At 40.0% G+C, this 14350-nt stretch overlaps 1 long non-coding RNA gene across 1 annotated transcript in view; it reads right to left on the bottom strand.

The window, feature by feature from the left end:
- Nucleotides 1-5315: 5315 nt before the first annotated feature.
- Nucleotides 5316-14350, bottom strand: part of LOC142057876 (uncharacterized) — a 78122-nt gene continuing 69087 nt past the window's right edge. Inside the window, exon 3 of the long non-coding RNA XR_012660796.1 lies at nt 5316-5502. This is a non-coding gene — a long non-coding RNA (uncharacterized LOC142057876). The remainder of the gene's footprint in view (nt 5503-14350) is intronic.

The following is a 14350-nucleotide window of genomic DNA, read 5'->3' on the forward strand; positions in this document are numbered from 1 at the left end:
ACTGACCCAAGGGATATTCCACACCATATGACGTCATGCTCAGCATATAAAGCTGGGGGAAGAAGAAGGAAGGGGGGTTTTCTGAGTGATGGCATTTGTCCTCCCAAGTAACCGTTACGCGTGATGGAGCCCTGCTTTCCTGGAGATGGCTGATCCCCTGCCTGCCCATGGGAAGGAGTGAATGAATTCCTTGGTTTGCTTTGTTTGTGTGCATGGCTTTTGCTTTATCTGTTAAACCGCCTTTATCTCAACCCACGAGTTTTCTCACTTTTACTCTTCCGATTCTCTCCCCCATCCCACCAGGGGAGGGGAGTGAGCAAGCGGCTGTGTGGTGCTTAGTCGCCAGCTGGGGTTAAACCAAGATACCATCCCACACACACGCTCTCCTGTTCTTGCCTTCTAACACTGGAGTTTGCCAGTGGATGGCCTTGACCAGAACATCCAGCACAGCAGGCTGGCGATGAGGGCAGAGTGAGGACCCTGCTCCAAACCACCTGAGGGAGAGACTTCCTCCTCTAAGGCAAACTCCCAAGTTGGCAGGTTTTTGGCTGTACTAACACAGGTGTCTCTACTGGACAGACAGGAAGCATATGCTGGGAGAGTTTGGTTTTGTCACAACACAGAAAGGGAAAAGACCTAAGTTCCTGGAAACTTTGCAGGCTTGGAAATTTTAGCCCCAGAAGACATACAACTACACAAGCAAGCACAAAACGGGAGCTCACTATACAGAAAGGAAAGACAAGCTTGTATCACCCTTTCCTTTGATTTTATTATTCCATATCAAAGAAAATATTTTGGCATATCTATTTTACATATTTACGTTCCTGAAATAAAACATCTGCTTAACACACTATTCAAGCTCTACTGGGGACAAATTCTACTTTCACAGATACCCACACAACTCTGGAGATGTTAGTGATTAGAAATGTTAGAAAAATCGGACACTCTTCCCAGGATAATTTTTCTGAGTGGGTTCTCTTCTGTTTTCTCACTCTCTCAGACGCCTTCCTCCCCACCACCCCTTATATAACTCTGTTCCAATTTAAAATTCCATTTGCTGCATTTAATGAGACAGTTGTTACCTTTGATAAAAGGTATCACCTGGGTTTGCTTAGAGATTTAGTAGTCTTTACAAAATCCTGCTCACTAGCCTTTTCTTCCAAGCTTATCTGGATTTTGGACGTAGCATGCAGAAGGTTGGCTGGATTCACAGTGAATAAGTGAATCCGCCTGCATAGGCAGATCTGTGCCTATGACTCTGTATAATGGTACTTTACCTTACCTGGGATAACAACTCTACTGAATGTGTTTCATTTTTTATCAAACTTGGGCTTTTTTAATACAAGTTATAAAACATTGATATTCCTATTACATTCTACGAGGGAAAAGAAACACCATTTGCTATAATCAGGGGAAATGTTTTATTGCCTAAGACATGCATTTATCTCCCTCACAAACAGAAGTCATAAAAAGAACATACAACTGGTTAAATGTTACTTGATGTACCTTAGGTCCCAACTGGTTTGCTTTAGGTCCTGCAGTGTCTTGTGGAATTAAATCCAGGCATGAACACAGGTTAATGCTTTTTCTTTCCTTTTAGCAGAACTCTCTCAGTCTGGCCCACACCCCAAGAGCTTTCACTTCAGACTAACCTGCAAGCAGCACTGTGGGTCTCTCCTTTACTTCTCCTTCCCAATGCTCCACCGATTCACCACTGACTAATTAATTATAAACCTCTGTTCTTAAAGCTCTTGTATAAATCTCTGTCCTTGTTGCCATCCTGCAGATCTATTCAGTGATCACACTCTTACTTAAATCATATAAGAAAGACTGGTCTGTCCCTTTTATCTGAAAGGCTGTTAAGGAGGCCCAAATTCTAAAGCTTTTTGTAATGAACTGTTCTTTCTTGAAGACAGTTTACCATCAAGCATCCTTCCAGGTCTCATGAAGGGCTACATTGCACAAACCGAGATGACAGTTGTGAGAAGGGAAGGCCAGTCCTTTCCTGAATAGAAAGAAGAATAGACTTGTCTTTTCACTTCTGTCCTTTCTCCATTGTACTTTCAAGGCACAACTGGAGCTCCTACAGCAATAGGTATTTTTCTTTGCTAAGATTCATTGTTGGATGCTCACTGGTATTCTGAGTTCCTAATTCTAAACCCACTTCTCTCTTTTATAAACCTGCACGTTATTTGTATCTAAAGGACCTTCTTTGTAAAGGCTGAAGTTTTCAGAAACTTGATTCCACTTTCTTCCAGGGCCTTCTGTCTTCCTCTCCTCCTCCTCCTCTCTGCTGCAATGCTCTCTTAAAGAAATCTCTCATGTGTGCTGCTATTCAAAAATAAAATGAGGTATTTGATCTTTTCTGCCCAGACTTCCATCTCATTCTCCATTTCCCTGTATTCTGTCACGTGTTGCATTCTGTGTTATATGGCTATCTGAACAGCCAATGTTTAACAGCATATATTGAAAATACCAGAACAAACATATTCAACACTATGTTTCATCATGATATTTGACAGGAAACAAAAGTAATTTGTGAAAGAGAATATTTCCAAGCTTTTCAAGTCTAATTTACTTGGAATTCCATACTGACAAAGATGGACTGAAATTGGAATGACAAATTTTCTAAAAACCTCTGAGTTTAAAATAATAAAATGTTCCTCTACAGTAGCCATTGTGTATCAGTCAGGAATTGCAGGGTTTCCAGTCTCTGATTTTAATTCTGTCCTCTGTGCCAAAGACTGCTTTTTAGAAATTTAAACATAGGTGCTGATGCTTGCCCCTTTGAAGCTAAGGGTTCATGACCCCTTTAGCTAAAATTCATGCTGTCCAGAGTTTTTCATGTTCAAGTTCTGACTCAAACTCTACTACAGCTCATCTAATATCCAGGTTTGAACAATACAAGCCCTAGCTCATGAAGGGCTGTTCCAGTAAGTGTGACTGATGGACAACGTAAGACAATTTTCATCTTGATCTCAGAATTCAAGAAAGCAAGTTTGCATGCAAGTATTTCTTAGAATATATGGTGTAATAAATTGATTTGGTCTTAGTTGACAAGAAAAATTATTTGTATACACACATTTTAAAAATTATTTTCCCAAGATAGGGTGCTTTTTTTGTTTTGCGAGAATTTTTTTTAAAGGAGAACTTTACCTGAAATTTTTGAGGGTAGTAAATAAATAGAGTATACCAGCCTCTGCTCAGATGCAGCTAAGTGCTCTGGATTTCCAACTGCAAACCCATTCAACAGATTTATAAATCCCCTAATGCAACTTTGTCATTGCTATATCCTCAGGCCTGTGATGTTTTGGATGCATGGAAATGCCAATTCTGCAAAAATTCACCCAACTTATTCACAGAACAATTACAGTTAACATTTTCAGTAGTATGTGATCAGGTTTGGCCACAACTTAAGGTTGAAATTCAGCAAATCATCACACTCTATTACTTTTTTCTTCTCCCTTCCTTGATGTGAGGCTATTTATTTTGGTTTTTTAATTATGGATCTGTATTTAAAGTTTAACTGAAAAATATCAAGATGCATCTTTAGATATCTGGACCTAAGCATATCTAACATCAACTCTATAATGGCTACTAAAGACTTGTGCATGATTTTTGGATCAGATTTCTACTTCTCCAAGTCCAAAGAGAATTCATGAAGGAAATAACAATGTGGTAAAGAGACAAGTTAGCCACTCTAAAGAAACAGTTTAGAAAAATTTTTTTTCCTTTTAAGTATCACTCATTTCTCTTCAACCATGTAATACATTGGCCTGTAGAGACCACTGAAGGGTGTCCTCTACAAAGCACTTCTTGCCAGTCACCCTCTTAGGATTTTGTAAAATCTAATCTCTATTCATCTATTACCATTTTGCCAAGGTTCCTGTTATGGGGGACTACTGAGAACATTTAAGTCACCTGCTAGAGTTCTGACACTTCATCAGCATTTAACATGTCATTTAAACAACACTAAAATGTATTTGCCCAAACATACCAAGTGTTTAGGGCAGTGGAAAAGTTGAAAAGATACCATTTCCTACCTCTGCCTTTCAAAATTCTATTTCTGGGAAGGATACTTAAATAAAAAAATAGCTACAGCTTCTATCCCCTGCCCTCCCAATTAGGAGAATGAACAAGATTTCACGGCTCTGTAGCATGCTGTACGGGCTTCCTATGCACTAGATCCATTAGTTGTTTGCTGGGGGAAATAAAATTAGAAATGTTTTATTATGATTTCCAAATTACTGTGTAACAAATGCTTCAATAATCCTTACAGCGCAAAAAAGTCTGTTTTGCCCAACAAGCAACTGACAGCTTTCTAATGCAGTAACATTAAAGTGCTTTCCTGAGTGTGTGAGGCACTTTTTAACTAGCTCCTTAGGGCATTGTTAGATATCATTGCTTACAGCCACTGTGAGCCACTGTGCCATAATAGCGCTTCCCACTTCCTCCTGATCAGTCAAATACAAGAGGTGACTTTAAACACAAGAAAAAGTCTCAACCAGCCAAGACACCAGATATAAGATTGTCTCTTTACATACAACAGGAGCCCAGAATGAAAGCACAGCCTTCTGGAGAAAGATAGTTCTCAGGGCACTAGAAGGAAATAAAGAACAACTTCTACAGGTGCCTTTTTGTAGGTTAGCAATTTGCAGGTGCTCAACATCATTTTAAAATGGGAAAATATTAGCTTTTATTTTTTGCTTTAGGCATACAGTAGTCTACTAAATGAGTAAACCTGAAGTAAATGTCAAAGTCATCTTCACTAAAGGAGTGAATCCATTTAATCTAAACATTAAAAATTAGGAATTAGAGAGGCAACAGAATGCATATTTGTGAAGCAGAGATTACTAAAACTACTCCATTAGGTATTTATTTAAGAAGCTAACTGTCATTAATTTTACAGCTCTTCCAAGTTAGAATTTGCAGAGATCACATTCAGAAGGTTTTAAGTTACCTTCTACAATCAAAGGCACACAAATAGCTCTTGCTGAATAAGTCCTTGATAACTAACAGAAACTGCATCCAAAGTTCAGACGCTTCATTGCCACAAACCATCTTCTCAGCACTGTCAGCTCTTATTGCTCAAGGATACTGGGAGATTACTAATAAAGCAAATGTGAAACCTCAGATGGTTTCAGACTGTTTTCAGGACAGATGAGAGATACACACAGATTTCCAGACCCAGATAAGACATAAGATCAACTAACCAAAACCATTCCAAAGCTATGTGGCTACCAGCACATCATTTCAGAAAAGGAGTGAGGGGATAAGTCACCTTATTCCTCTTGATCAGATCCTGAAGTTTCCCTCCTGCTGGGGAGGGGATCAGCCAAGAAACCCTGGGCAGCCTCTCAGCCAGTGCTATTTGACCCCTAAGTCCGAACGCTGCCTTCCACTGCAGTGACACAGGGGATTGATGCTGTCTATCCTAGTTCCGTCTGCTGGTTTTTCTTTTGTTGTTTTTTTCTTTAATTCCTCAAAGTCACAAGAATTGATCTACATTAAGGCAAAATTACAAGGATTAATATGAACTCTTCCCTGACATGCAGCCCTCATGAGAATATGAGACAAGAGAAGATATTGCAGATACCAGCCAGAGCTAGAGGAGCATGTGGCAGCAGAAAAGCAAAATATCAGGCAGTTTTGGAGAATAAGACTGGTATGATTATGATGTGATTGAGTTCTCCACAATAGAGAGAGATGACCATTTACTTTCTTCACTTATCTACCCACATCTGCACTTTACATTTCAAGAAGCTGAAACTCTTGCATCATGCCATTTATCTAAGGGACCAAAGTCAGTACATAACCCACGTGGAAAAAAAAATGTGGCCCTGGGATATATGTTGAGCAGTTTTTCAGTAAATCTTATTTATTTCCTCTGAGTTCTCAATATCTAAAGCTTTTATGTATTCATTATCAGCAACATGTCGAGTAATGTGATAACTTGACAAGGTTCTATTGAAGCAGCTTAGTGGGACATATAGTACTTATGCTGCCTGATAAGAAAACATTCAGAAAGGTCATATCCTCTGTTGTATATCCTATCTCTCCGGGCAGCAGCAGTTTGGGTTTTTCTGAAAACTAAAGTTTGAAAATATTCCTGATAAAAGTGAGTGAAAAGCAATTTGGCTGCATTAGCACAATGACGATCAGTTGCTATAAACGTTCATGTTACTTTCTCAAAAGTGGATATTAAAATAAAAATCCTTGCCAGAAAGTTAACCGTGTTGACTAGGCATGATTATGAAATGACTAGCTAGTCAGCTCAGTGTAACTGTTAGACCTGGGATATAAGGGCAATATCCCACTGACTGACTCCTGGAAGAGCAGGAGGGCCCCACCTTGCCTGCTCACCTTGCTCCCCCCCAGCTGCTAAGTGGTGTAGAAAGTCAAAACAGGTTTAGAACACCACAGACCAAAACATGCACTCTGACTGTGCCTGACTTGCATTTATACAAGTAGCAAGGAGTAACCCTATTTTGAAAGTCTTGTGATGCTGGAGACCTCCAGAGCTTGTTCTGTGCCACTTCTTTTGCAGAACAAGGACAGAAATCAGGAAAAGGGTGTGGTCAGATGTCACTGAGATCCAGGGATCATCTACTGCCCCAACAGATAGTGCTTGGGGCCATCTCAGGAGAAAGAAGATAAGCAGCTATGCTCAAGCCCTTGATATGCCTCACAACTGGAGGTTTACAAAAAGACACTCTGGAGCCGTATTTGTCGCACGTTCTCCTCAGCTGCAGTTCCTGTGACTCTAAGGCGAGCTTGGCCAGACCAAAGAAATTCTTGCTATTCAGGTAAACAAATGCAAGATGACAGCCCAGCTACCTCTATTATGATAATACCACCAGTTACAAATAAGCTGCTTCGGACCTGTTACTCTACTTTGGGCACATACTGTCTATATGATATGATATATGATATTATCAGAGGTATGGGGACACACTCAGTTTACTGTGTAACTTAAAGCACATGTGCTTAGTCACAAAGTCTTTATATATAGGCCCACTACAAGTACTAAAAAGAGCTAGTAAAGGCAGTTTTTCTAAGCAGTAGTTTCTAGTAGTTAAAAGTCTTCTGTATTTTCCAATGTGTCATGATGCTTATTTCATTGGGCAAATTGAGCTGATCAGGTCATCTTTATCGTTACCTTTCCCAGTCACTTATTTTACCTTGTGCATGCAAAGCTCTTTCAAGTGAGTTTTACATACAGAAAAATACAAATGTCATTATTGGACTTTATTACATACAATCTTACCTTTTCAATGAACTCAACTAAAAACAATGGTCTGATTGTAAATCCAGATCACAGCTCTATTCCAGAAGCAAAATAGTGAAATGAATAATAGGAGGAAGGGAAAAAAACAGCTCTATTAGACAAATTAACAAATCATCATTTACATAAACACCTGCTCATACTTAAATATTTTGAAAGACAATAATTTAAAATCCTGGTAAATACTGCAACTCAGTTTGTTAAGGGTCAAATACACTTGATTTTTTTCCCCTCACTCAGAATGCTGTTGGGATCAGAATCAGCAGATTAAAGTGTAGCTGTCAGCTGTTCTGCCTGAGGGAGGATTTTCCTTGTGATGAGATGAGGGTCTGCACTTGAAAAAAATGAGAGAAGTGGAGGGATGAACACCCATAACAATCATTTCTCTAATTCTGACTGAAAGTCAGCCTGATCATTAGTTCTTGGTGTATTTTTATTAAGTCTCACTTGGTGACAGAAGCCTAATTATTCTTCCTATTGACAACTTCTGTAAGAAAACTCAATTCTTGAGTTTTCTGCAAGAAAACTCAATTCTTGGTTGCAGTCAGCAAATGGCAGCAGATTCAAGATGGAACGTGAAACACTGCCCTTAATTTGTGATGTCAAGCCCTCTGTGGCCACGACTACGAGACAGTTAATCAGAGGTATCATCTTGGGTAACGTGGCAGCTTCTGCTTGCAATCAAAAGCTGCTTTCACACCAAGGTACCACTCCACATGATCTGTAACTGAAGACAGAGTGCCAGTATGCACAGCAGGGGGTGGGGGAGCAGGTAGGAGAATTGTCCCATATTTTATTGGCAAATAATGATTTTATCAGATCAGAGGACAAATTTTAGCTCAAGGTGAAGTTGATATCATGTTTCTTTGGAAGATGAAATTAAATGAATCTGACTTTGTGCCTGGCCTCTTTACGGCCTCTCACCAGGATGCCTGGGACTTTAAGAATATGTAGATTCTGACTTGGCCTGAAATCTTGTGATAGGACTTACCACTGATCTTAAGACTTAAACTATCTGGCATTTCAGCAACTTCATCTGTGGTCCTGTTGTAATAATTACCTACTGCCTTTTTTTTTTTTTTAAATAGAGCTTGGTAACAGACAATTAAAATCCTCATAACAAGGGTCATATAAACATAGACGCCGTTCTTATTCTATTAACAACAGTCTCTGTATGCTCCAGTGTTCATACTGGGGAAAATTAAAAATCAGGGCAAACTACCCTTCCATTGATAACACACAATTTTACCATTTGGAGAATCCTTGCATGCAATGAAAGACAGATCCTAAGCCTTAGGGTCTGAGCAGCTGTTCTGCAAGACACAGTTGCTTAGTTCATCCTGCATTCTCTCTTGCTTGCCAAGCTGCTGACTCAGTTGAAACCTTTCCTAACAAAAAAAGGACGGGTCAGAGACCAATGTCCAAATTTATACTGGTAAGATGTTAACTTGGGACTGAAACTGTTAATAAACCATATCAAAGGCAGTTTTAATCACATGAGGAAGCCTAATTAAATGAAAAGGTTTTCACAGGGAGTGTCTTTGACCTGTTTGTTCAAAGTTAAGACTGATGATTGAAGTGTCACTGCAGGGATTCCAGGATTTGAAAGCTTTGGGATTCCCCTCTGGCCACCTTTGATTCTTACTAGATTCACCACCTCGTGAAAAAATATCACAGAGGGAGATCTCCAACCTCCAGGCCTGACTGCAGCTTTACTGCAAAGCTGCTCTGCTGTGCAGCCCGCTTAGAAAAAGCAGCCTAGAGCAGAGGACACAGTGCACAATGGCAGGCAGTTCCCACCCCTGACAAAGTCTCTAAGGACTAGGTCCCAAGCACCTATGCCTCTTCCCTGCCAAGGCTGCTTTCTGGCTTCTGCTTGCATTGGCAGATGCTTGCTATCAGCCTATGCTTCTGCTCTGGTGCAGAAAGCTCCCAGAGAAGAGTTACCTTTTAGTTTCCAAGCACAGTAACTTATAGCAGCTTTTGCTTCACATAGTGCTCTCCCGCAGAGCATTTCTCATTCAGAGCAATAATCCTTAACATCCCTCCCAGAGCACAGGTCCTCCATAATGAGAGAATGGTGAGGAGAGGAAGGAGAGATACTTGTCCTGAACACTACTCAGTTTGGATACACTTTTGAGATGCAACAGCAGGACACTGAAAGCTAGACTGAAAAGGAGATTCTGTGAAGGGAAAGGTGAATGACTGCAATGTTAAATCTGCCACATGCAGTAATTTCTTGAAGCAGCAATGTGTACCTGGCTTCATTTACCAAAAGGTTGTCAGAAAATCCAGTATTTGCTTATCCTAGAAGTTTGCCCTCCCTCTTACCCCTGCCCCATGCCTTATAATTTAAACATATGGCAGGCTCCAACCACGTAGAAAGATCTTTTTGAATTTGTACAGCTCAAGAAAAAGGTAAGTTGATGAAAATGGATTAAATTTCCCTTCAAGAAACTTTACAGACAGTGTAAGTCACCTGCAAGAACCTGAAGACTTTTTGTTGCTTTATACAACTAAATCTAAATTTGAGAGAGTCTCAAATTTGAGTTCTTGAGCAGAGTCCTCAGCAGGTATAAATCAGCCCTGCTTCACCAATCCGAGTGTTTGCACTGAAACTTAACATTAAGGGACAGAAATCCAAAAGCACAGCCAGCCATCTTCTTAGGAGTTATGGTTCCTCCTCCAGAGAGCAACTGTCATAACATGTTTGTACAGCAGCTAGCACACGCAGGCTATGACCTTGACTAGAATCCCTACACCATTAGAAATAAAAATTATGTTAGGAAGCTCTGGAAATAACATTATTCTACTTAAGGTTAGGAATAATTTAACCTCCTTGAAATAAGTTCAGATATGCAATTCTTAAACAGCGGGGTGGGAAGAAGTCAGGCACTGCAGTCCATGCATGCACTGTAAAACACACTGTAGGTAAAACCTGCCTCCTGAGTTCCAGCAGGAGAAACAGAAGAGTCCCAAGACAGAGCTAGGCAGGGAGGAGAGTGCCTATGCACAAAGGTTCAAGCTGTAAAGCAAATCTCACTCAGTCGTTGGTGATAAGCTCATACAGATGGGGTGCAAGCAGGAGCCTTTTAACATGCATTTCTGTGTGTATTTGAGGTTTTGTAGGAATACAAAACATGAAGCTTTCTGAACATGTGAATTAAGAACCTCAGGGAGCAGAAGAAATATCGATTCAACACAGTATGCTGTTCAGTACAGAAAAGTACCGGAGATAATCATCAAGGGTAGCTACTTTCAAACATGCATGAAACTCCAGGATAGAACTTTCAGCCCCTATTAGCAAAACTCGTAGTGCTCAATTGTCTCATTCATTTTAAAATGGCTTTACAATATTTAATTATGACAAATGTAGAAAGGGCTGAACACCTTCACCTTGACCAAGTGCAGTGCAGGTCCTGCGAGATAGTCTTTGACAGAGTCAGGTTGATCCTCCATTTATAAAAACAGTAGAATAGCTACAAGACTTGTTTCTTTTGAAATGAGAAAGGGCTGTTTGGTTTGTAGTAAGGAGGAAGGTTTCCTTTATTATTTGTTTCTAAAGTAAGAACTAAATTAGAAACAAAAACCTTAACAAGAATTTAAAAAAATTAGTCCAGCTCAACCTTATCCGCCCTATGTTATAAACCAGTTTGTTCCTTCCCTCCAGAAGCTCTGAGGAGATGATTTCTGATTACTAGCTTTGAGTCTGACAGATTTCTAACAGCATGTGACCGTCAGGCCATTTCTCATGTATGTTTTTACATGTAGGTTCTTGGAGAAGAAAAGTGAAATGAGAGTGTAATGGAAACCTGAAGAAGAGGAGGAGGTTGATGATGGGCTGAACAGAGGAAATAAGGCAAAGTATTAAATTTTTTCCTTAAACTATTTTTCAGCAGCATCAAAATAATGTGTTTTAGTTTTTTCATTTTTGCATTATTCAGAAATTAGTAGACATGAAAACTGGTTGGAATCTTATACAGAAAACTTCATTTAAAAATGGTTCATAAGCGGTTACAAGCATGTGGAAACAGAAGCTTGGCAGAGTAGCCCAAAAAACTTCAACCACAGTCATCATTTTCCAGAAAACCCAAAATAACAGAGTTAATTCCATGTACTCCATATAAAGCACACAAAACTCTGGATCTCTCTGAAACAATAGTCACCATTAACATGAAAGTTAAAAAAAAATGTTCTCCCTCCTCCCAGTAGTTACTGTAGAAGTCAGCATAAAGCTAGGACTTCTAGTCTTTTAAAAACTTCAGAGAAAGAAAAGATGAGGAAAACACACTGCTGTAGTCACGTGTCTCTCCAAGGTCTACACCAACGGGAAATCATAGTCAATTTTCAAGCAGAATTCTATAAGAATTTCTAACAATTACTAAACAAGCTCTAAGTGCCCCGTCTACTTTCAAAAATTTATTTTGATATGCCAAAAAGCTGTGAGAAAAATTCCAGGCCTCTATATCCCCTCACTTATGGATCCATAGAGCATTCATGAATCCAACCCTGTGCAATGGCAAGGATCTGAGCATTCTACATTATTACTGTACTGCAGTTCATTTAATGCTGCAACTATAGTTCATTTAATGCTGTGCTGGCTTCTCTTGCATTTTCCTCATATAAAAGTTAAGTATCCACTACAAAAATGAATCATCTAAACTCCAGGTAAAAGCTATCACAGTATGAAAGTAGAGATCATGCTGTGAAAATGATATCAAATGTTATATAAAAAGAGCTATCCTATTGAAAGTGTTTGTGGTTTGTAGTTTACCTCCTGTTAGCAGCTCTCTCTGTATTGATTTCAAAAACCTGTTCAGAAAGCTAAATTCTGAATTTTTATAAAAGTATTTGAAGAGTGCAGCCTGTTAACATCTTTTCATAAGTGAAAAAACAATATATATTAAAGACATGTACACACAAACTACATTAGAAGAACATTCAGGTTGCAAAGCAAAGCACTCAGAAGTTTTAAGATGCCATAATTAATATCCTCTGCACAATCTTAAATCAGACTCCACCCTGTGCATGTCCATGACAATACACTGACTGAACAATGACCTCTTTTCCAGATGATTCCAACATCATTCATCCCAAACCAATACTTCAAATTTGTCCCAAGCAGTGAAGGAGACTGCCTGCATACACAATCTTCATTTGCTCATTGCAGAGACCAGGAAATGAGAAATAAATAAGGCAAGGGACTAAGCCAGGGAATAAACGGTCACAGGGTTAACTCTCTTGAATTCTACCCTTGCAGATTACAGCTAGTCTTCACCGCTGGTTCCTACAAAATCTCAGACAAGTCATTTGCACTCACCTTCTCATGGCATTCATTATTTGTAGCATCTTCACTTTCTGTGTCTTGAGAAATAGTGCCTGAGAAAGAAGTCCGTATCATAGAAGACTCTGCACCCATCAGCTGCAAACTGGAGTAAATGGGCAGCCTGGTCTGAACACATAGCCTGACTTACACTGTGGAGATCCAGGAGAACATTGGGCCCCTTCTATCTCAGACCTAACCACCCTGCATCCCCTTTTTCCACATGCGGGAGCAGGCGAGCCCTACCACTCATCTCAGAGCAAGTGCATTTCAAAAATAAAAATTATTGTTTGCAAAACAGGTAGTGATGAAAAACCCACAAGGAAATTAGTAATTCCATGTTCAGTCCTGGTCTTGAGCAGTATACAGTAAGGTAAGCCTAGGACTACCTGTGCCACAGTGAGAATAAAACAACTTAAAGCTGCACTCATTCAGCAAACACCTTCTACTTAGTGCACAGAACGATGCAGGGGTCCATGGGAAAAAGCAGTGTGTGACCATGTAATTAGAGACAGTATCAAAATGTATACACACAAGGGGGGCCAATTAAAGCTTCATGGACCGCATTATTCTTTTTTCTTTTTCTTTTTTTTTTTTTAAGTGCTTGGTTTTATTGCAACATTCATGGTTTTGTACCCTTTTATCTATATTTTCATAGGCTGTTAAAAAAATACAGAAGGGGAGAGAAAAAGAAAGCCTGGAAAAAATCTATTGTATGGAACAGCACTGATACTGAAATACAGGGCTGGTGCCTCATGGTCCATAGGAGAGGCTTTGGTCACACAAGCAATAATAGCAATGGTAGCCTGCACACAGAGCAGGCTGAAGGGAGGGCTAAAAGGGATGCAGGTTTCCCAGGGACCTCCTGCATGACAGGAACACAGGGTGCCATGTATCTTGGCTTTCCCTCTTGTGTCTAGAGACGAATGACCTTTGGTCCCCAACTACTACTTCCCATTGCACTCACTCTTCTCTCATGTTCTTCTCCACTTCCAGTCCTTGCCTCACAGCAATATTTTTGCAAATGCAACCCTAAACTCCTCCAGTGCAAGTTTCCCATCCCAGCCTTCTATTCAGGACTGTAGTCTATGGCTTGTCCAGATTCACCCTAGCAGTATTTACTCTTCCTCTTACTCCTATTTGTTAGTTCTGGTCTCTCTCCTATCCATTACCCTCAGGTTCCCAATCCTACCTTTCTTTCTGTCTCCTACCCCAACCCATATCCACACTCCTCCAAATTTCCTGTCATGCCTTATGTCAATGGCAACATTTCCCATCCTTATTTCCACAAGTTCTTTCTTGCTCACTTTTAGGTCCCAGTCCTAGCCAAATCCTTTTACCAGATTGATGATCAGCTCTGCAGTTAAGTAGATTTTCCTCCTCCCTCCCTGGTCTGAGCAAGAGCAGAACCTTGAAACCCCAAGAGCACCTCCTTGCTGTCAGCCTTGCTGGCCAGCACTGTGCTCAGAGCAGGGAGCTGACTTCCTCCCCTCAGCATCCCCAGCAGCACGCTGCACTGCTCCGTGTAGGCATACACTTGAACTTCCAGCTCTTGATGCCACAGTAGCTTAAAAATCTACAAAAAGTAATCCTCAGGAAGATTTTGCTCAACACCTGCAATATTGTGCTTGGTGTGTGATGTACAGGCAATAATTTCAGGGAATTCAGCTACTACCAAATCTCTACTGATCAAATGAAAAAACAGATTTTTCAGTCTTTTCCCTAATAGATTTTCACTGGAA

This window comes from Phalacrocorax aristotelis, chromosome 5 (assembly GCF_949628215.1).
Source record: "Phalacrocorax aristotelis chromosome 5, bGulAri2.1, whole genome shotgun sequence".
Taxonomy (NCBI): Eukaryota; Metazoa; Chordata; class Aves; order Suliformes; family Phalacrocoracidae; genus Phalacrocorax; species Phalacrocorax aristotelis.